Raw genomic sequence first — 23116 nt, 5'->3', positions numbered from 1 at the left:
GCTAATATCCAATATATACAAAGAACTCAAGAAGTTAGACTCCAGAGAACCAACTAATCCTATTAAAAATGGGGTACAGAGCTAAATAAAACCTGAGGAATATCAAATGGCTGAGAAGCACCTAAAGAAATGTTTAACAGCCTTAGTAATCAGGGAAATGCAAATCAAAACAACCCTGAGATTTCACCTCACACCAGTCAGAATGGCTAAGATAAAAATCTCAGGATATGTTTTGATGTGTTCCTGAATTTGTTTTATGAGTATTTTATTGATAATTTATATATCTGTGTCATAACGAAAATTGCTCTATAACTCTTTGTAGGGTTTTGTGTAGTTTTTGTATCAGGCAACTGTGGTTTCATAAAACAAATTCAGTAATATTCCTTCTATTTCTATTTTGTGAAATAATTTGAGGAGTATTGGCATTATCTCTTCTTTGAACGTCTCATAGAATTCTGCACTAAAATTTCTGACCCTGGGCTTTTTTTGGTTGGGAGACTTATAATGACTGCAACTATTTCAGTAGGGATTATGTGTCTGTTTAAATTGCTTATTTGAATTTTATTGAGCTTTAGTAACTGGTGTAAATGGAGAAAATTATCCATTTCTTTTCGATGTTCCTATTTGATGGAGTATCAGTGTGGTGCTTTGAAATAGAATGGCTCCCATAAACTCATGTATTTGAATTCTTAGTCATCAGGGCTTTGTAGGAGTAGGTGTGTTATTGGTGTTGGGATTTGAGGTTTCAAAAGCCTAAGCCAGGCAAGGTGTCTTGTTTATTTGCTCCCTGTGGACCTAGAAGTAGAACTTTCAGCTACTTCTCCAGTACCATGTTGGCCTGGGAGCTGCCGTGCTCCTTGCCATAGTGACAATGGATTAAATATCTGAAACTGTAACTAGACCCAATTGTTTTGTTTTATAAGAATTGCCTTGGTCATCTTATTTCTTCACAGTTTAAAACAGTGATTAAGGCAAATGGTTTTAAAAATATGTCTTTTTTAGTCTCTGGATTTCTTCAACGTCTTCTGTTATATCTCCATTTTCATTTCTAATTTTGATATTTTCCATCTTTTAGTTAATTTGAATAAAAGTTTGATAAACTTACTGATTTTCTCAAAAAACCCACTTTTTCATTGCTTATTTGTATTCTTTTGTTTCTATTTTATTGATTTCAGCCTTTAGTTTGATTATTTCTTGCCATTATTTCCTGCATTTGGTCATGATTTTTCTTGTTGTTCTAGAGTTTTCAAGGTGATGTTACATTGCTAATATGAAATAGCTCCAATTTCTTTATGAAGGCAACATAGTGCTATAAACTTACCTCTTAGAACTGACATCATTATGTTCCATGAGTTTAGGTGTGTGTCTATTCATTTTTATTCCTCTATCAGCATCAAGAAATGTTATTTTAAATCAAGACCTTGCTTTTCAGGTGTGTTGGGGTATCCAGGACTTGCTGTTGTGGGAGAACTGGGTTCAGATGGTGACATGTTGCCTTCTTTTCTGTTCTTGTGTTTGCCTTTTGCCATCTCATTATCTCTGGTGTTAGCTGGTCTTTCTGTATACAAATGTGGCTTATCTGCCCTACAAGCCTCTGAATCTGTGTTCCAGTGAGACTTGTTCTCTCTGGGAGGAATCTAGGTATGGAGAGCTGTGATATAGCATCAGCTCAGGTGTGCAGACAGAAATCAGAAGGTTCCTGTCCTCAGATGAGTCTTCATTCCTGTGTCCTGATAGTTATGGACAGGTCCCTCTTGAGTCAGGAATTTGAAGAGAGGTGGTGGTCTTACCTGTGCACACAGGTATTTAGCTACTCCTGGCAGACTAGCACTTTCGTGGTGGTATTTGTTTATGTACCTCTGTGGACTAGGACCAGCTCTGTGTGCCAACAGAAATTGGAAGACTCCTGTCCCAGGCTGTTCCTAGGCTCTTGTGTCCTCAGGGTTTTAGCTGGTTCCTCTGAGCAGCAGGGGTGGTCTTACCTATGCTCTCAGGCCTCTCTGATCTCCTGGGTGGTTAGCTACCTCCCTGTGCCACCTGGATATGGTGCTCTGTGGTGGAGGATGGTCCCCAGCTGCAGACAGAAACAGGAGGGCTCTCCTAGAAGTTCTTGAGATTCTTCTTATTTATGTCTTGACTCAATTTTCATTCAGTAGAAAGTTGTTCAGTATCTATGAGTTTGTCAGATTTCTCCTGTTGTTTCTGTTGTTAATGACATCTAACTTTAACCTACGGTGCTCTGATCAGTTACAGGGAGTATTTCTCTTTTCTTGTATCTGTTGATACTTGCTTTGTGTCCAAGTACGTGGTCAATTTTGGATAAAGTTCTGTGAGGTGCTGAGAATCAGATATATTCCTTTGTGTTTGGGTGAAATGTTCTGTAAATATCTGTTTAGACCACTTGATTTGTAATGTCAATTAGCTCCAACATTTCTCTGTTTAGTTATTATCTGGATGACCTGCCCATTAGCGACAATGGGGTATTGAAGCCTCCCACTATCAGTGTGGGAGTGTCATTACGTATAGGAGTTACTGTGGGAGGGCCTTTATTCTTTCCAGCCTGGGGTGACTTTCTGGTTATTAACTTTGTTCCTAGGAGTTCTTACTGCTATATCTGCAAAAACATTTGGTTAGTTAAGAATTGGCTAGAGATTGTACTTATATATCTTTTATCAATAAGACTTTCATGATTCTTATTTTAGTCTTTAGCATATTAATTTTGCTCTAAGTAGGACAGCAACTACAGTGTAGAAGTGTTGAAGCTCTTTCCTGTGCACATTAGTTGACTGCTCTTTGATACAAATTACTTACTACTTTTGCAACAAATTGCTTGTTTTCATGGTCAGTTCCTGTGTGGAACAGAACTGGCAACTCCTTGTCCAGGAAGGCAGCACTCCTCTAAGCAGAGCAGAAGCTCAGCTGGATACTTTTAGTAAATACTTTGTTTATTGTTTGCTTTGTATTTCCAGAGTCTTATAATAGTTATGGGACTCTATTTTAAAGATGTGCTTTGAAATTAGACTATTAACTATTTGGTTTCTATGATTTTCTCCCAAAAATACTTAGTATTGATTAACCCACCCACAAACTTCTCTCCTTCATTTTTATACCCCTATTACCTTTAATTCCATAATTCTTCATTTTTTTCATCTTACATCTCTTTTACTACCATTTCTCTTTTTTGGTTGTGTTGCAAGTAGGTTTCTATGTAGCTTTTCATCCCATTTTCCTTTGTATTAGCCTTCTCTTTAATCCTCTTATTTCTATCATATATCCAAATGCCTTGATGCTTAAACGCTTCTCACTCATACTTTCATGCCACTACCTTTGTTTGGTCTATAATCTGCTATGGTTCCTCCTTTAACATTACCACCTCAGGGCCCCTTTCTGTATTCCTAGCTTCTCTTTGTGCTCCAGCTCAAACACATAAAACAATTGACTCGAAGCTAGCAATTTTTTATTTCATTTTTCCTTAAAGCTAAGTAATATGCTATTGCATACATGTACCACATTTTTCTTACCCATTTATCTGCTGATGAAAACCTTGTTTCACTCCATGTCCTAGCTATTGAGAATACAGTAGCACTAAACATGTATGTTCAAGTGTCTCTGTAAACTCTTTGGGTATTTTCTCAGGAGAGTTATATCTCAGTCATATGTTAGCTCTATTTCTAGGCTTTTGAGATATAAAACCTTACTCTTTAGTATTCGTGGTGAATTCAACTTTCTGTGTATTTAAGTAGACAGAACGTTTTTTACATTGGGAAGAATTTGACCTATGTTATGTCATTCCTTTGAGACAGTGACTGTGAATGTAGAACTGAGAGTCAAAATTTAACTCATCTTTACCTCAGTGTTACTAAAAGACATGTGCAGCTACAGCAATGTGAATAAAGGAGAAGATTGGAAGTGAAGTCAAAGAGTAATGAATGAAACAATTTGGGAGGTTGTGGAAAGTCTTACAGAATGCTATAAGGAATTTACTGTCTTCTTCAATGAACTTGTGACATCACTGATGATTTTTAGGCAGAGAAATGATGTGATATGATCAGCTGTTTTTTTTAATCAAAAAACAACTAGCTACTAATCTGAATATTCACTGAAAGTGTGGAAGAGATAAAGAGTGGAAGTAATAAGATTGTACTACAGTGAAAGGTCCAGGAAAGATGCTGCAATGCTGTGATGATATTAGTAATACTACTCTGGTCTATCTTTTAGCTTAAGTCCAAAGCAGTCAATAATGTAAAATTAAAATAATGTAAAACTTTATATGGGATTATCTCTATTCAATAGCATATAACTTTTAGTTACATGTAGGCTATAAAACAATCTCTCAGAAAACTAAATTCTGAAAGAGTTAACTACTGGCAAATTGCACTGATATATCCATAAAAGGTTTCTAAGTATCACTGGTCACATAATAAGACTATAATCTCAGTCTAAATTTGGCAAGCTTATGTCATTCAAGACAGCTACTATCATCACAAGGTTAACAGCATTTCATTAACATCATTAACTCTTAGGATGATGTGGTTTCAGCATCTGGATCTGTGAAGATGAAGTAAGCCTCAGACACACTACAGCCTGGAAATGACTTCACTAAGTTGCAATGCTGATGGATTAATTCCAGTTCTGTAAAGTCAACACAGTTGAACACTGGCTACATCATATTCCTCATTACTGTGGCCTGGATCAGGCTGTGATGAAGTAATTTCCCTTGAGCTTAGTACTTAGAAATGTATAGGGTGATCTCTTTGGACTTGACTTGAGAGCAGCTTTCCATTCCCCTATCACCAAGTAAATTGAGTTTTATCAGTTGCACATGGATAGCGATGATTTGGAAGAATTTCAAACAAGATCCATATGGTTTGTGGCACTCTATCCTCAAACATTTGGATGCATAAAATAAGATTCATTTTTTGGCACAGGTGATAGAATCAATAACAAATGATATAACACTCAATGTGAAGACCTCCAAATAAATAATGGCTGTAATTTTAACAATTCATCTTCCCCCACCCATCACTCCATTTCTATCGCACAGATTGAGAATTCATAAAAGTAATAGTTCACATAAGGTGCAGGTTGGATTCTACACTAAGTTGTTAAATTCAGAAGCAAATGTACCTAATTAGTATTGCGGTAAATATTGAGTATTATAACTTTGTTGCACATCTGACTTATTTTAGGTTCTTTATAGAATTTCAGTTTTGCAGCATCAAACCTAAATTAAAACATAAAAATAAATAACACTTTAAAAATCTCAGTTCATTTTTATATATACTTTGTCTAGTATGTTCTATATTATATCCCTTGCATTAGAGACAAAATTGAAATAATCTGTAAATCAAACTGATAAACAATTTCAAGTGTGTATGGGAGGTGTTGTGTATGTGTGTGGGTGTGTGTGTTTCTGTATATTCATATGAAGGCGGGAGGTTAACCTTGAGTATATTTACTTAGGACAGCTGCCAATCTTGTCCTCTTTGACAGGGCCTTTCATAGGCTTGGGGCTTGGCTATGTGGGTATGCTGGCTGGCCAGTGAGATCCATCTTCCTCTGCTTTCCCAGTGTTAGGATTATGAGGCATATGCCACCAGATCTGGTTTTTTATTGTGACTTCTGGGGTTTAAAATAAATTCTTCACTGTTTGTAAGGTAAGTACTAAGCTGATCTCACGAGTCCTCTAAAAACATATTTAACAGCTCTACATATTTCTGTAACTATTAAAATAGATGCATACTATTTGTCCATGTGGAAGATTGAGAAGAAAAATTATACAGTCTAGTAAACAAATTATCAGTCTTCACAAACCTCTGAATTTGAACACTGTTAAACAGAAGCATTTATTTCACATGTTTGCTTTAGTATTTCTGGGCATAGAATAGACAAGAACTGAAGTCAGTGAATTATAACAATTGACTTCTATTACTAATAAGGAAGATATCATAGTACTTTTAGTTTGCTCCTACAAAAATAATGTAAATTAGGACTTCTAGGCTCTGCCCATTTTTATGAATGATCAAACTAAACATCAGAGATTACTTAACTTACCCAATGATATGGAGACAAAGTGTGGAGCAGAGACTGAAGGAAAGACCATCCAGAGACTGCTCCACCTGGGGATCCATCCCATATACAGTTACAAAACCCAGACACTATTGCAGATGCCAAGAAGTGCTTGCTGACAGGAGCCTGATATAGCTCTCTACTGAGAGGCTCAGTCAGAGCCTGACAAATATAGATTCGGGTGCTTGCAGCCAATCATTTGACTGAGCACAGGGTTCCCAATGAAGGAGTTATAAAAAGGACTGAAGGAGCTGAAGGGGTTTGCAAGCCCGTAGGAAGAACAACAATATCAACCAACCAGAGCTCCCAGGGATTAAACCACCAACCAAAGAGTACACATGGACGGACCATGGCTGCAGCTGCATACATAGCAGAGGATGTTCTTGTTGGATATCAATGGGAGGCCCTTGATCCTATGAAAGCTAGATGCCCCAGTGTAGGGGAATGCTAGGCTAGGGCAGTGAGGTGGGAGTGGGTGGGTAAGTAGGGAATATCATCAGAGAAGCAGGGGGAGTGGGGAGGGGATAGTAGGTTTCCTAGGGGAAACCAGGAAAGGGGATAACATTTGAAATGTAAATAAAGAAAATATCCAATAAAAAAGAAAAGAAAAAATGGCAAATCAAAAGGTTGGTGTGCAAAATAACTTTGCTTTTCATGAGCCAATTTAATATAATCAGTAGATAAGAGGTAATATATTTATGCCTTATGCAATGTGCCAAAATCCTTCATATAATTATCTTTCTAGCAAATATTCCCCTTTTGTTCAATCATTTCTAATATTTTATAATTAAAGAAGCATATTATGGAAACATGAGTATGATGGTTAATTTGTGTCATCGGTTCATTCTGTTAAAACTAACAGGTGATCTCTAAATGTTTGAAGTCAACTAATTTCTTGGCTATAATATCTGTGACCTTAATATTATCATTTATCCCACTTTTTTGTATGAGACTCATTTTTTCTGCAAATAGTCTACCAGTGTAAGCATACATTTGACAACTATAGTATAATGCAAGGACAGAAGAGATGGAGTCATAGTCATAGAAAAATTGTGGAAGTTTTCCTGAAAACTAAGAATATATGCTTATAATACACTTAGAGATGAATGAGGATAGAGTGATAGCTCAGTAGTTAAGTGTCTACTTCTTTTGCACATGATCTGAGTTCAGTTCCCAATACCCTTGTTTGTCAGAACACAAACCCTTGTAACTCTAGCTTCTAGTTAACTGATCAAGTTTTGTGGCCTCTGCTTTCACCCAAGCACTTGTAGCATATGCTCACCCAAACACACATGCACATGAATAAAAGAAAAAGTACTTCTTTCCCTCTTTTTTTCAAGACACTCTACTACTGTGTAGTTCCTGCTAGCCTGGAACTCACTATGTAGACCAGGCTGATCTCAGAACAATAAAATTTGAGAGAGAGAGAGAGAGAGAGAGAGAGAGAGAGAGAGAGAGAGAGAGAGAGACCCTATTCTTTGAGATGGGTCTCATTGTAGTCCTAAACTCAGAGATCACCTTGTCTTTGGCTCCAGAGTACTCATATTAAAGCCCTGTGCTACTGAGACAAGCATATATCAGTCATACAAAAATTCTACGAACATAGTAAATGAGTCACAAACTGTTATGCAAATTCAGGACAGATTTGGTACAGACTGGTAAATGAAAGATAACACATACAAATTTTAGAAAAGATTAAAGATTTGGGAAAAACATTCATTTTAGAAAGTAACATGAGCAAAGGCATAAAATAAAACTGCAAATTCTGCTTGCAGATATGCAAATAATTTAAAGTAATAGGATACAGGCAGTATGAGGATGAACAAAAAAGAATTAACAGAAACTTAGATTTGAGTTTTAATGCCATTCTATAACTTAAAATTTCTGCTTCATGACTGAAGCCACTCCCATTTGGTTATCACAAGGAATGAAATAGTTGAAGACCACATGGCCATTAATATATGGGATTGGCCAAAGTTTAAGACATTTTATTACTGACTTATAATACCAGAATCACTCACAATAAAAAAATCAAATTGTGAATGGAAATTTGAGATTTTCCATCTTCATGTCTTTCCAACACTAACATGAAAGCATACCTTCATTATGACAATATCAGTTACTTTTTTATTTTTTACTTGTTTACTCATAAAAATGTGAATTTGTGTCTTTGTGTTTTTTCCTTACATAAGTCATATTGATATAATTCTAACTATCCATATGAGATTATCTTACATCTAATTCCCCTTTTCATCTTTTCTCAGTGGTTTTATATCAGTTGCCAGTTTATAAGTAGAACATCCTTGGGAGTTGAACAGGCAGCTATGATTACTGTGAGATTAACAGTTTAAGAAATGGTGACTCAAGGACGTTAAGGTACTTATTAGGAGTAATTTATTACTCCCAGGGCTGGGGTTTAAAATCAGTTCTCTTTTAATTGGGTCCAACATTTTTCTGGTACAAAAACATGCTTATTTAACCTCCAGTAATCAGAAACCATCAATATTCAGTATATTTACAAATAAAATTTCACTGAAAACAGATTATCATGCATTCAATGTAGCAGAGACAAATTTAATTGAGTGAGACTGTATAATTTCCCGTGAATGATTACACGTTGTGTTGACACAGAGTTAATGCATCTTTTACACAGTACATTTCAGAGCAGCATTTGAGTATTTCACTCTCTATTGATATCATCACAGCAAATTAGCTATGACAGGTAAGAATGAATCAACTCTGTGTATAATGAGATAGGTATTGGTTAATTTAGCAGTTCTCCTGATTGATCTAAATAGGCCATTTTATGTGATTTATCTAAATTATCTAGATTAGTTGTCCTCATTTATCAAGTGATCTATATAATTGTTAAATCTTCAGCTCACTTTGTACTATATAAACATGTTCTAACTTGTGTTTTATATCTCACACATAGTAAAAATTCCTCTTTCAATCACAAGACCAGCAGAAATGGTATGTAACTGTTCTCAAAATTTGAACAGATCATTTGGTCATTGAGTTACATATATAGCTGATACAGTTATGTTTTGATTTTTGTCAATTTGTTATACATTTTTATCATATTCTTTGATCTCTTCCAAATCCTCTCAGATTCAGTCTATCTCCTTTCCCTCCTAGGCATGTGACCTGCTATAGGATGTGGTTGATATACCCAGTGACACTCCACTGGTGAAACTTTATTTCCCTTTATCCAGCAGATATCTATTTCAAACAGATTCTTGATTAGGGGTGCAAGTTTGTATTCCCTTCCCATACTTTGTGCTGATATTTTTGTCTAGTTTGAGTTTGTGTAGGTCTTGTGTGCTGTCACAGTCTCTTAGCACATATTTGTATTAGCCCTATTATGGGCTAATTGGAATCATCAACTACCTTTGGCTCTTAAAATCTTTCTGCCTCCTCTTCTGCATAGATTCTTGAGGTTTTGTGAGGAGGGAGTTGATAATGACATTCCTAGGGCTGAGTGCTCCAAAGTCTCTTTGCACATTGTCCAGTTTCAGGTCTCTGTGTTAGTTATCATCTCCAGGAAGAAACTTCTCTGATGAAGGTTGAGTGATGCATGTACTATGGATAAAGCAATATATCATTAGGAGTAATTTTATTATTATGTTCCTATAGCAGAATAATAGTAGTAGGTTTTCCCTTAGGGCCCAAGACCTATCTACTCTCAGTTGTGGGTCCCTTTAATAGTGTCAGGTATGGGTTCCATCACACTTAATGGATTATAAATCAAATTTTAAAATGTGGTTGGTTACTTCCATAACATTTATGTCATTATACCCCCAGGTAAAGATAGGCCTCACCACTTCCCAAGGAAATGTCTCTGTAATGGTTGGACACCATCACAGAAAATCACAACTAATAAAAATACAAAGTTGTGGAGCCCAGTCCCAATGGATACATCTATACCTATAACTCAAGGATTAACAATCCCACTAATGTATATAATTTCAAAGGAAACTAAATCTTAAATAGCATTTATAACACCTAAGAAATGGAAAACTTCTAATTTTCCTCAAATGATGAGTGGGTGAAGACTATGTGGTATTAATACACAGCAAAATACTATTTACCAAAAACATGAATAAAACCATGCTGTTTATAACATTATGAAGTTAAACATTACTTTACATGAAACTTACTAGACCAGAAAAAAATGCTACATGTTCTCATTGATATCTGGAAAATTAAAAAGTTGATTGCACAGAACCTGAGACTACAGTGGTGGTTACTGGTAGCGGGAAATTGAGTGTACAGAATGATGGAATTTAATGAGTACCGTGATAGATATTCTTCATTACTAACTTTCCTGAACTTAGAATCTCTATGGACATATAATTCTGAATGCATCTATAAGAGTTCTTCCAGAAAAGCTAGCTGAAGAAGGAAGATAGATCCTAAATGTGGATGCTACTATTGCCATGTGTTGTAGTTCTGGACAAAATAAATAAATAAAAGATCATGAGCTGAGTTCCAGGGTTCCCCCCCCACCAACTCCTCTGCTTTCTGACAACAGATGCAATGTGACCAACTGCCTCATGCTCCTTCTCCTGTGACTTCCTCACCATGGTGGACTGTCTTATAACATCCATAGCCAAAATAATCTCTTCCTTCTATAAATTCCTTGCATCATATTATTTAGTTACAGTAATTGGAAACTAATATGGATACTAATTGGCAGTTAAATAGAATTAAGGAATTTTTTTTGTTTTCACACAGTAGGAAGAATACATATAGCAATAATGTATTTTATATTTCAAAAATCTAGAAAAGTATGTATATTTTTACCATAAAGTAATATTAAAGAATAAAAATGTTTAACATCACTTTATCATTTTAATTTATAGAGAGAAGAAAAGAAAATAATGATAGTACAAAATGTAGAAAATTTACAAGATTTGTTTTTATCTTTGTATATTTGTGCAATCTTGCTTGAAGTATCATGTGTGTACAGGAGTCTATGAAGGTAAGAAAAAGGTTTCAAGTATGGAATCAGAGTTATACGTCTTTTTGAGATAATGGAAGGATTCTGAAAACTGAACATGTGTCTTCTGTAAGGATAGTAATCAGTGTTAATGGTTGAGATATCTTTTCAACACTATATGCAGAATTTTTATGGTTTTTATATGTGAGGAAAATATCTAAAAAATCTTTAATATATACATACATAAAAACAGTTTCTATTAAATTATAAATTATACTATAGAAAAAGAGGTAGTCCTCTCTGGTAGCATAGACTATAAAAATATCAAAATATCATCTCACTATAAAAATATGAAGATACAAGATAAAGTACAACAAAACTTCTGAGTAATGTGTGATTAAAAGTAAGAGATTTGTTATCCTGGCTAGATTGTCTAGTAGTTAAAGGTGGGTGATTTGAGTTCAGCATGGTGGAAAAGCAACTGATTTCAAGAAGTTATCTTCTGAACTACACACACACACACACACACACACACACACACAACCAATCCATGTACTTTCTATATTCCCATACAATAAATCAATTGAAAAAAATAATTAATGTTTCCTTTTATTTAACAGGCCCTTAAGTTTTTATAAATATCTAAGTAAAATTATTTTTATTGCCTTATTACCTTATTTTTATGGATGAGTGATAAATTACACAGACATTGTTTTTGTTTGTTTGTTTGTTTTTATAGGGTCACAAAGGGACCTCTCTTTTTTATTATAATTTTTTATTTTCTATATTCTTTGTTTACATTCCAAATGATTTTCCCTTTCCCGATTCCCCTCTCCCCATAAGTTCCCTAAGCTCTCTTCCCTCTGCCCATTCTATCAACCCCCTCCTACTTCTCTGTTCTGGTAATCCCCTACATTGCTGCATCAAGCCTTTTCAGGATCAGGGGCCTCTCCTTCCTTCTTCTTGGGAGTCATTTGATATATGAATTATGTCTTGGGTATTCAGAGTTTGTGAGCCTGATGTCCCTCAATGGAGAAATGGATACAGAAAATGTAGTACATTTACACAATGGAATACTACTCAGCAATTAAAAACAATTAATTCATGAAATTCTTAGGCAAATGGTTGGAACTGGAAAATATCATCCTAAAGGAGGTAACCCAGTCACAAAAGAACACACATGGAATGCAATCTCTGATAAGTGGATATTAGCCCAGAAGCTCTGAATACCCAAGACACATATTGTTTTAGCATTGTTTCAGTAGTGCTGGTGACATTAAATGAGGCCTCTCACACTAGTGTTGTCAAAAACAGAGCACAATGCCCTGTTTCACAGCCAAATGTACTTTCAGTGGCAATTCTTGCTGTCCTTGAGGACATTTGATTAACTAAATTAATCTCTCTCCACACATTGGCATCAGAAGCAGGAAAGCCCTAAGTTTAAAAAAAAAATAAAGGGAGGAGGTAGGAGGTCAAGAGGGAAAAACAAAAGTTCCTTTTCTTGGGCATGAAATGTGAAAGCCTTCTAAGGAACATTCAGTTTGTAAAGAAATACATTTGAATCTTGGCAATGTAAATTTTTTGAATGATTATTACATTATGACCTGATATTAACATTATGACCTGATTTTTAATGTCTCAGACTGACACTTGTCTGTGGTCAGTGGTAGCCTCACATTAAAGTAGGGTGTATTCTGAGAAAAATGTGTACTTTAAGAAACAGCTTATTCTACATTTAAAATTCTAATAGTTATCTTTGAAGTTGTATTCTGAATGTGAAATTTGATGAACAATGTAACACAAGTGTGACTCTCAGCACAGAGCCAGGATGTGTAGGAGCTTATCAACTAGCAAAGGAAGTTCAAAATCTTTTTCAGCTGCAACAATGCAGCATCAACAGGCCCAGGAAATCAAAGGTCTCATTTCCAAAGATGCTTTTTTTCCACAATAGGTTATTTTTATTCAATTTACACCCCCATTACAGTCTTATCCCTCCTCTCCCAGTCACACCCTTACGAATTCCCTCTGATTGCCCCTCCCCTTCTCCTGAGAGAGTAGGAGCCCTCCTTGGGTGCCACCCCACCCTGGAACAACTAGTCCCAGCCAGACTAGGCACATTCTCTCCCATGGAGGCCCATGCAGGAAGTCCATATAGGGGGATCCAATGGTAAGGAATGGAGACCTAAACAACTCCTGATTCACTTGTTAGAGAATCCACATGGAGACTAAGCTGTATATTTGCTACAAGTGTGTAGGGGGTCTAGGTCCAGCTCCTGTATGCTCCTTGGTTGGTGACCTAGGCTCTGTGAGCCCCCATATTCCCAAGTTAGTTGACTCTGTAGGTCTTCTTGTGGTGGCCTTTACCCCTCCAGCATGTTCTCTTCTATCCTCCACTCTTCCATAGGACTCTTTGCACTCTGCTTGATGTGTGGCTGTGGTTCTCTGCATCTTACTCCATCTGCTACTGGATGAAGCCTCGCAGGAGACAATTATGCTAGGTTTTTCTCTGCAAGCAGAACGGAATATCATTAATAGTGTCAGGGGTCTACTATTTTTGATGGGATGGGCCTCAAATTGGGGCATTCATTGGTTGGCTATCACCTCAGTCTCTGCTCCATATTAATCCCTGCATATCTTGTAGGCAAGACGAATTTTGGGTTGAAGGTTTTGTTTGCGGATTGAAGATTGATGTCCCCCTTTTTCCACTGGAAATCTTGCATGGCTACAGGAGGTGGCCACTTCAGTCTCCATATTTACCTCTGATAGGAATCTCAGCTAGGGTCAGCCCCATAGATTCTCTGTATCCTCCCCTATGCAAGCCTACAGTTAGTCACCAGAAACGCCCGCCCCCCAATTTCCATTCTCACTCCTAGCCTTCTCCTGCTCATCTCTCCCCTCGTCTGGCTGCCATCCATGTCCCTCTCTTCACCCTGTCCCCTACCCAGTTCACTCTCTGCATCCGCCTTGATAACTATTTAGTTTCCTTTCTGTGTAAGATTTGAGCATCCTCCATTGGGACCTTCTTATTATCCAATTCATTTTGGCCTGTGGATTGTAACATGTTTATCCTGCAATTTATGGGTAATGTCTACTTATACAAATGATAAATGATAAATAAAGAGAAAGAAAATAGGGAAACAACTCCTTTCATAATATCCACAAATAATATCTTGATGTGACTCTAACCAAAAAAGTGAAAAACCTGTTTCAAGTCTCTGAAGAAATTGAGGAAGATATCAGAAGATGGAAAGATCTCCCATGCTCATGGATCACTAGGATTGGCATAGTGAAAATGGCCATCTTAGCAATAGCAATTTACAGATTCAATGCAGTTCCTCCCCAAATACCAACACAATTCTTTATAGACCTTGAAAGAATAATTCTTACCTTCATATGGAAAAATAAAAAGCCCAAGAGAGCTAAAACAATCCCAAATAATAAAAGAACTTCTGGAGTATCACCATCCATGATCTCAAACTGTAGTACAAAGAAATAGTAATAAAATCTATATGGTATTAGTATGGAAATAGACAGGTTGATCAATAGAATCAAATAGAAGACCCTGAAACAAACTGAAACACCTAGAAACAGTTCATCTGAAGACTGCTAGTGGAAGACTGGCTTACAGGCAGCTAGGGTTAAGGTCTTAAAGCCCATAACCACAATGATACCTACTCCAACAAGGCCACACCTGTTCCAACAGGGCCATAACTTCTAATAGTGCCATTCCCTGGGCTAAACATATACAAGTCCTAACACAAACTTATTTTTATGTTATATTTTACAAACTAATGATATATTCCTGCCAAAATAGAAATATTTGAAAATCTATACAAAGACTCCAAAAATAATTAAACCAATCTTTTTATAATTTTACTTATTTAGTTTAATATATTTTTATTTTTAAAATTAAATTTAGTTACATTTTGTCACAGCCCTCAGTTTTTCCATAAGCCAAACCAGTCTTTTATTTAATAGGTTATAAAACAAAACAAAATAAAATATGAGATAAAACAAAAAATATCACATGGAAAATGAACAAAGCAAAACAAGAGAAGGAAAGGAGTCCCCAAGAGAAGGCACAAGAATAAGAGACCCACTCACTCACACATTCAGGAGTTCCATTAAAAATACTAAACTGAAAGTTATAGCATATGTACAGATAACCTGCTGCAGAGCTGTGTGGGTCCTGTGCTTGCTGCTTTAGTCTCTATGAGTTCATATGAACTTTGATCTTGTTCTACTGGTGCCCTTCATACCCTCTAGTTCTTCCTTCTCCTCTGTGAAGTTTTCTGAATGCTTAGGAAACAATTTTGATGAAGATATCCCATTTAGAGCTGTGTGTTCCAAAGTTTTCTTTTCCTTCCCTTTCCCCTCTTTCCCTCTCTCTCTCTCTCTCTCTCTCTCTCTCTCTCTCTCTCTCTCTCTCTCTCTCTCTCTCTCCCTGTCTTTCATCTTTTTCCCTCTCTACCTCCCTCCCCTGCGCTGTGTGTAGTCTCTGGCTGTGGGTTTCTATATTGTTTTAACCCCAAACCCCAAGGCTCTGGGCGATTTAGTCTCTAGTTCTTGGTCACAAAAGCAGTGTTGGTATGGATTATATCTTGTATATTGGGTCTTAAGTCAAATCAGACATTTGTTGGTTATTCCAACAGTCTGTGTCACTGTTGCCCCACCATATTTTGCATGCAGAACAGAATTGTAGATAAAAGGTCTTGTGTCTGGGCTGGTATTTACATTTCTCTTTTGTAACCTGCAGAATCCCTTCCTGTATCAAAGACACTAACTAGTTCATAGGAGTAAAAGCTTTTGTATAGACACCAGCTTAACCTCTCCTTGTTCAATGAATTCTGCACCTAGCTGTCAGTCTGTAAGGCTCAATCTATCGTCTGGGTCATATCAATCTTAAGTAAGACAGGAAGGCTATAAATATCGCACTGCCTAATTTGAATACAGATTATAGAGTCTAGTAATCATAATAGTCTATTTCTGAACAGAGATGATAATATAGTATATTGGAAACCAGTGGAAATCCTAGAAATGAATTTACAAATGTATAATCAGCTGAACTGAAACAAAAGATAGCATAAGTATACGATGAGAAAAGGGAAATATACTCCAAAAACTAATGCAGAAAATTAAATATCAATACATAAAAAATAAATTATATATTTTCTTATATCATGCAAAAATAGATGAAATGCAGTTGGCTTACACATAAAATCTGAAAGTATAAAAATCATAGAGGAAAATATATGGGAAAACTTACTAAGTTGTTCAATGCATAAAGATACTTGTTACTGAGTCCGGTGACCTGAATTTGTTCTCTAGGTCTTGCATGGTGAAAACAAATATCCAAGTATTCTGCCAGCTATCCTATGACTTCCACATTCATGAGATTTCATGGTCAGGCACACACACATAAACACAATAAATATAATAACACATTTAAGATAGTTTCTCATCAAGCAAGAAGCACTGAAATAAAAGCGACTAAACTGAAGTACAAACAATCAACCAAATGAACAGTATACAAAATATACAACAAACACACAAATCAGGGAACATTATGGAAGGGAGAACAGAAAGAATACAAATGTCCAAAGATAGGGAGAGAATAATTACAAAACACCAACTGCTGGGCAAGAAGCAGTCATTTCAATCACAAATGCAGAAGCTGTGTCTCACAAGAATGGACTAGTCTATAGTCATGCATGAAAGGAAGCATCTCAGGGCTCCTACTTTTCTATGCTGGACTACTGTCTACTGATAAATTCTGGAAGAGGCAAGAGTCATTAACTTAGGTTGTCTACTCTCTGGTGAACTCACCAGGGTCCAGAGAATAGTCCAAATTGGTAGTCACACAGAAACCCTTGCTTCAACTCCAACAGTTACAAAACCAAACAAAAAGACATGAATCTGGGGAAAGGATGTGTAGAGAGTGGGCAATAAGGATGAAAGGTAGATATGAGGGTATGGGAAAAGTCAGCAGTACGCACTGTTTACATTAGGAGATTGTCAAAAACAAATAGCTGACTCAAATTTATGATAACTTCAAATATCTATTATAAACTTATATCTTTGCTATTTATATGATATTTTATAGGAAATAATTTAGAAGCACGTTAAACCTTCTGGAAGTTTGCAAAGCAATGAATCTTTGCATTGGTGTTAAAATTTCCTTTCATTCTCAGAAAAAGAACTGATAAAGTGGAGTTTATTGGGAACAAAGGCAAACAAAGCCTGAGCTGCGGGCGCCTTTTCAGCTAGCAGTGTCTCAGATTCATTCTTTTTTTTAAAAAAATTAAGTATATTCTTTATTTACACTTGAAATGTTGTTCCCTTTCCTGGTTCCTCCCTCCCCAAAAATCATGTAAACCATCTCCCCTTCCCCAATCAATCCACCCCTGCTTCCCTGTCCTGGTATTCCTCTACACTATGGTATCAAGCCTTTCCAGGACCAAGGGCCTTTCCCCCATTTGGTGTCTAACAAGACCATCCTGTACTGCTGATGTGTCTGGGGCCATGGGTAACTCCATGTGTAATCTTTGGTTGATGGTTTTGTCCCTGGGAGCTCTGGGAGTACTGGGTGGCTCATATTGTTCCTCCTATGACACTGCAAACCCATTCAGCTCCTTGGGTCCTTTCTCTAGCTCCCCCATTGGGGACCCTGTGCTCAGTTCAATGGCTGGCTGAGAGATTTCCTCCCCCTCTGTATTTGTCAAGCACTAAGACGGCCTCCCAGGTGACAACTATATCTGGCTCCTGTCAGCAAGCACTTGTGACCATCCACAATAGTGTCTGGATTTTGTAATTGTATATTCTTAAGAAACTGAGAACTTAATCTTCCAAAATGTCAAAAGGACCATCTTATGCCCGGCCTCCCACTCCAGCTCCTGCGACACAAATGCCCAGTACACCAGGGTTTGTGGGATACAATCCATACAGTCATCTCGCCTACAACAACTCCAGGCTGGGAGGGAACCACATGTCCTCTGTCATTACAATTCCAAAGTTTCCAAAGCCACCAGATAAGCTGCTGATGCCCTACATGAGGTACAGCAGAAAGGTCTTGGACCAAGTAAAGGCTTCCAACCCTGACCTAAAGTTGTGGGAGATTAGCAAGATTATTGGTGGCATGTGGCAAGATCTCATTGATGAAGAGAAGCAAGAATATTTAAATGAATATGAAGCTGAAAAGATAGCGTACAATGAATCTATGTAGGGCTACCATAATTCCCCTACATACCTTGCATATATTAGTGCATTAGAGGAAGAAAGTCAACAGAGACAGTCTCACATGGAGAAAGGAGAACCTTACATGAGCATTCAGCCTGCCGAGGACCCAGATGATTATGATGATGGCTTTTCAATGATGCATACAGCCACTGCCCATTTCCAGAGAAACCACCGCCTCATCAGTGAGATCTTCAGTGAGAGTGTAGTGCCTGAAGTGCGGTCGGTTGTCACAACAGCTAGGATACAGGTCCTCAAGCAACAGGTCCAGTCTTTGATGGTTCATCAGCAGAAACTAGAAGTCGAGCTTCTTCAGAGAAAGGAACGACACCAGGAAAAGGAGAGGAAATTCCTGGAAAGTACAGATTCTAACAATGAACTTAAAGGGTTATGTGATAACTGAAGGTGGAAGTAGACATGGAGAAGATTGCAGCTGAGATCACACAGGCTTTAGAACAGGCCCGCAAAAGGTAGGAGGAGAAGAAGGAGGCAGCAGAGCAAGCTGAGAGCAATGAGAGCAGAGCGGAGGAGAAGGATGAGGAGAACATCCCGATGGAGACAGAGCAGACCCACCTTGAAGACACGGCAGAGAACCAGCAGAATGGTGAAGAAGGCACGTCTCCTCCTGAGGACAAGGAGAGTGGGCAGGAGGGGGGCGACAGCATGGAGGTGGAAGGGACCAGTGACAGAAACACCAGCTCAGAGAGCCACAGCGCCACAGTGGAGGAGCCGCCCACAGACCCAGTGCCAGAAGACAAGAAGGAGTAAATGTTGCTTTGTTTTATGTGACCTAAAACGTTTTTAAATGGAAAAAAAGTGGTTTTTTGTTTTTGTTTTAATGGTTAAAAAAAGTGGAGTTTATTAATGTCAAAAATTTATTTTTTCTAAGGGACAATACTAAGAGAGTGCAAAGACATGTAATGTAAGGAAAAATATTTTTTACATAATAATCTAATAAAGGTCCTTAACATGGCTTACTCACAAAATTCTAATAGAATAATTTTCTAATTTAGTAATAACAATAAATGTTCAACTAAATTAAAAATAATGACCAAAGTATTTGAATACACATCTGTAAAAGGAGATATAAAATAGCTTTTTAGCACATGAAATTTTCTCAGGATCATTATTTGTCAGAATAATACAAATCAGAATATCAGATTATACATACCTCTGACTCAGGAAACAGTTGACAATTCCAGAGACAATTAGTAACAAATATTAAATACAGAGAAAATTTAAAATCACAATGCAGTACTATTTTGAATATTAAAAAGACTTTCGTGACAGAATTGCTATATCATTTGGAAATGTCACTTCTCGGTATATACAAAGAAAAACTCACATCCTGTAAAATTGTGGTGAAGATTGATCATAGCTGGTTACTTCAAATTAGACATTGTATGGAAACATTCAATGCTCATTAACTGAAAAATTAATAAGAACAATATATATTGATTGAAAATACATTATTGCATGCTCTTTTTACCTTTTTTTCTTTATTTAAATAGTTTGACAGAGGGTTTTATCTATGTAGCCCAAGCTGCCTTCACACTAAGTAAGATCCCTCTGTTTGAGCATTCTGGGTAATAAGAGTACAGGCATTTACTACATCTGTCTGAAACTCAAAAATATTATATTTTCCTATTTTTATGGAATGCTCAGAATATACAAATTTATAGGGCCAGAAATATATGGCCGAGGTACTTGATGTTTATTATTATACCAGCTGGGACTTCTAGAAAAGTCTACAATGAGTACATATGAGCAGAGTTTTCCAAGTGATGAATCAACTCTAAAATTTCTCCTGTTGATGGTTATACAACTTGTAGAGCCTTATTGAGGTGCCATGCCACCTGGCAGGAACTTGACATCAACCAATGTGAAGTTCCTCTCCCAGCCTTTGAGCAGGAACTCCTGTGTCAGCCATAATCCCCTCCACCTAGAGTGGAGTACTCAGACCAAGGTGAAGCCCATTGTTCTTCAAGGACCTGCAGCTTTCTGAGAAACACTAGGCACCTGTGGAGCAACTGAACTGATTCTGCTGAGAAGCTTCCAGCCTTTTCTATATATATTTCCAGCCTTTTCTATATATATATTTCTAGATATTTTTTCTATATATTTGGACTACTCCATTAAACTTTGAGACCTTGAATAGCAGGTGTTATCTTGGTCTCCATCTCTTTATTGCTGCCTTCCCATACATCACCAGCTTTCAGTCCAGGTAACCCCATTCTATGTAACTGCGGGAAGTTACAACAACTCTGCAATTATACTACAACAGTGAATTATCAACTTTAAAAGTGTGAATTTTATGGTATAAGTTACCTCAACAAATCTACTTATAAAATGTTAAATGTAAATAAAAAATTATATCGAATAAAAAAATAAGCTAAAAAATGTTAAATGATTTTTACTTCATTTTAAGAATGATTTATCATTTGACATTGTAATTGTGAAGAGTGACTACCAAAATAGGTGTGATTCATATTTTTAAATTAATAAAAGAACACTTATACTCCTTTTTAAATTTATTTCTTCATTATTTATTTGCTTACTTATAAAACATAGGGTTTACATAAGCTAAGCAACTTATCAATTTCTCTACCTTAATATTTTAGTGCTTGAATTTAGGTAAAGAACATCAGTACAATGAGTCTATCATTAGGAAACATAATAATTAACATAGCATCCACTATTGTAATAGTTTATGCTAATGTAGAGTTCCATTTTAGTTGAATGATCTTTCATGAAGTCTTACTTGAACTTTCAGTTATAATTCATTAAATTAATGGTTGAAAGATTGAAATATAGAAGATATGAAAAAATTTACTGCTTACAAGAATATGGCAAACACCTACACACTTTAAAACAAGCTATACTTAATCTCTATTTCTAAAGTTGGTTATTGTGTTTATTTACATTTCAAATGCTGTCCCTCTTCTTGGTCTCCCCTATCTCAACACCCTCCCATCTCCCCTCCCCTTTGCTTCTAAGAGGATACTCCCCCCCACCCACCTACACACTCCTACCTGTGCCTTCTAGCACCCCCTTTCTCTGGGGCATGAAGCTTCCACAGGATCAAGCACCTCCTGCCTCTTTGATGTCAGATAAAGCCATCCTCTGCTACATCTGTAGCTTGAACCATTGGCTGGTGGTTTAATCCCTGGGAGCACTGAGTGCTCAGGTTAGTTGATATTGTTATTCTTCCTATGGGTTTGCAATCCCCTTCAGCTCCTTCAGTCCTTCCCTATCTCTTCCATTCTGGTTCCTGGGCTCAGTTCAGTGGTTGGCTGTGAATTTCTGCATCTGACTTAGTCAGGTGCTGGCAGAGCCTTTCAGAGGACAGCACTCCTGGGCTCCTGAATGAAAGCACATCTTGGAATCAGCAACAGTGCGGAGGAGGTTTGGTGTCTGAGGATGGGATGGATCCCAAGGTGGGATGGTCTTTGGATGGCCTTTGCTTCAGTCTCTGCTCCATTTTTTTGTCCCTGTATTTCCATGCATGTCCTTTTGTGTCTGGGTTACCTCACTCAGAATATTTTCTAGTTCCATCCATTTGCATGCAAAATTTGTGAAATCATTATTTTTAATATTTGAGTAGTATTTCAATGTATAATTGTACCACCTTTTGTGTATTCATTCTTCTGTTGAGGATATCTGGGCATACTTAATCTCTTGCATCAATAAAAATAAGCATTCGCAGAAAAAACATGAATCAAATTATTTATATTTAAATTCCAATATCAGATAATATTTTGCATAGTCAGTATTTTGGAGATTCTGAATCTAACTTGGTATATACTTACATTTTGTGTTTTCTTTTTCACTTCTGGTGTGTTTTCTAAATCATAACAGAATTCATATACTTCATAAATAAGTGATACAGGTCCTTAAGAAGGCACTTTCAAGTTGGAGTCAATCTAAATATGAGGATATTTATGCTTCACTCTTGCTTGGAGAAAAATAAGCAATAAATTATCAATAATGAAAGAATAAAATGTGGGAGGTAGTATCATATGTACTTATCAATATGGTAGATAACTTTTACAAATGGCTTATTATATATAGGAATCTAGTCAAGATTTCTGTATCTTTCCATCGGTAAAAAAAAAATGACGATACATACAATGTCCTTTTCAACAGTTATAATGTGAAGTGAAATAATATATTGTGCATAGAAAATTTAATCCAGCAACATGACTGGTCTGACAAGGGAGCAGATTCAAATGCCTTCTAGGTCTAGATGATCCCACTGGAATGACACACCTTTAATCCCTTAGTACACACCTTTTATACAAAACAATGAGGGCAAATTTTGTTTGAGGAAGGAAGAGCCATGTTTGAAAGTGATGTTTAATTGAGGGCCAGACAAAGTGATGAATCAGAGAAATATGTGATAGAATCAGTCAGAGATAGGATGCGCACAATTCTCATGAGATTAGATAGAAAAGAGAAGCTACTTAATAGCAATGCAAAGTCAGGTGTAGAGGGCAGTTCAGTGAGTGCAATTTACTTGAGTTCAGGCAGTGAAGTCAGTTCAGTTGAGTTTGGTTGACTGCAACCCAGAGGCAGTTTTTACTAGAACAGTTTTACACAGACAAGTTGCAGATAGAACAAGCTACACACAGATGGAAAGCTGAGTTGAATTGGCCAACTAGAGTTCAGAAAGTACTAGAAAGGTGAGCTTATACAGGAATACGCCTCCAAGATGACAATCACATCTGGCAAATAAAAATTACATTTACAACATTGAAAATAATTTTATGTAGTTTACATTGTAAAGCAATTTTAAACCATATAACTTTGGCATGTATATAATAAACACTCAATATAGGCTTTTTTAAGTCTGGTACCGTGAAAAATACAGAG

The 23116-nt window shown here is 36.7% G+C and overlaps 1 pseudogene; it reads left to right on the top strand.

The window, feature by feature from the left end:
• Positions 1-17846: 17846 nt before the first annotated feature.
• LOC127675115 (SWI/SNF-related matrix-associated actin-dependent regulator of chromatin subfamily E member 1-like) lies at positions 17847-19012 on the top strand (annotated as a pseudogene).
• The last annotated feature ends 4104 nt before the right edge of the window (positions 19013-23116 follow it).

This window comes from Apodemus sylvaticus, chromosome X, assembly GCF_947179515.1.
Source record: "Apodemus sylvaticus chromosome X, mApoSyl1.1, whole genome shotgun sequence".
Taxonomy (NCBI): Eukaryota; Metazoa; Chordata; class Mammalia; order Rodentia; family Muridae; genus Apodemus; species Apodemus sylvaticus.
Note: the sequence above shows the minus strand (reverse complement) of the source record. Positions and strands in the feature narration are given on the sequence as shown.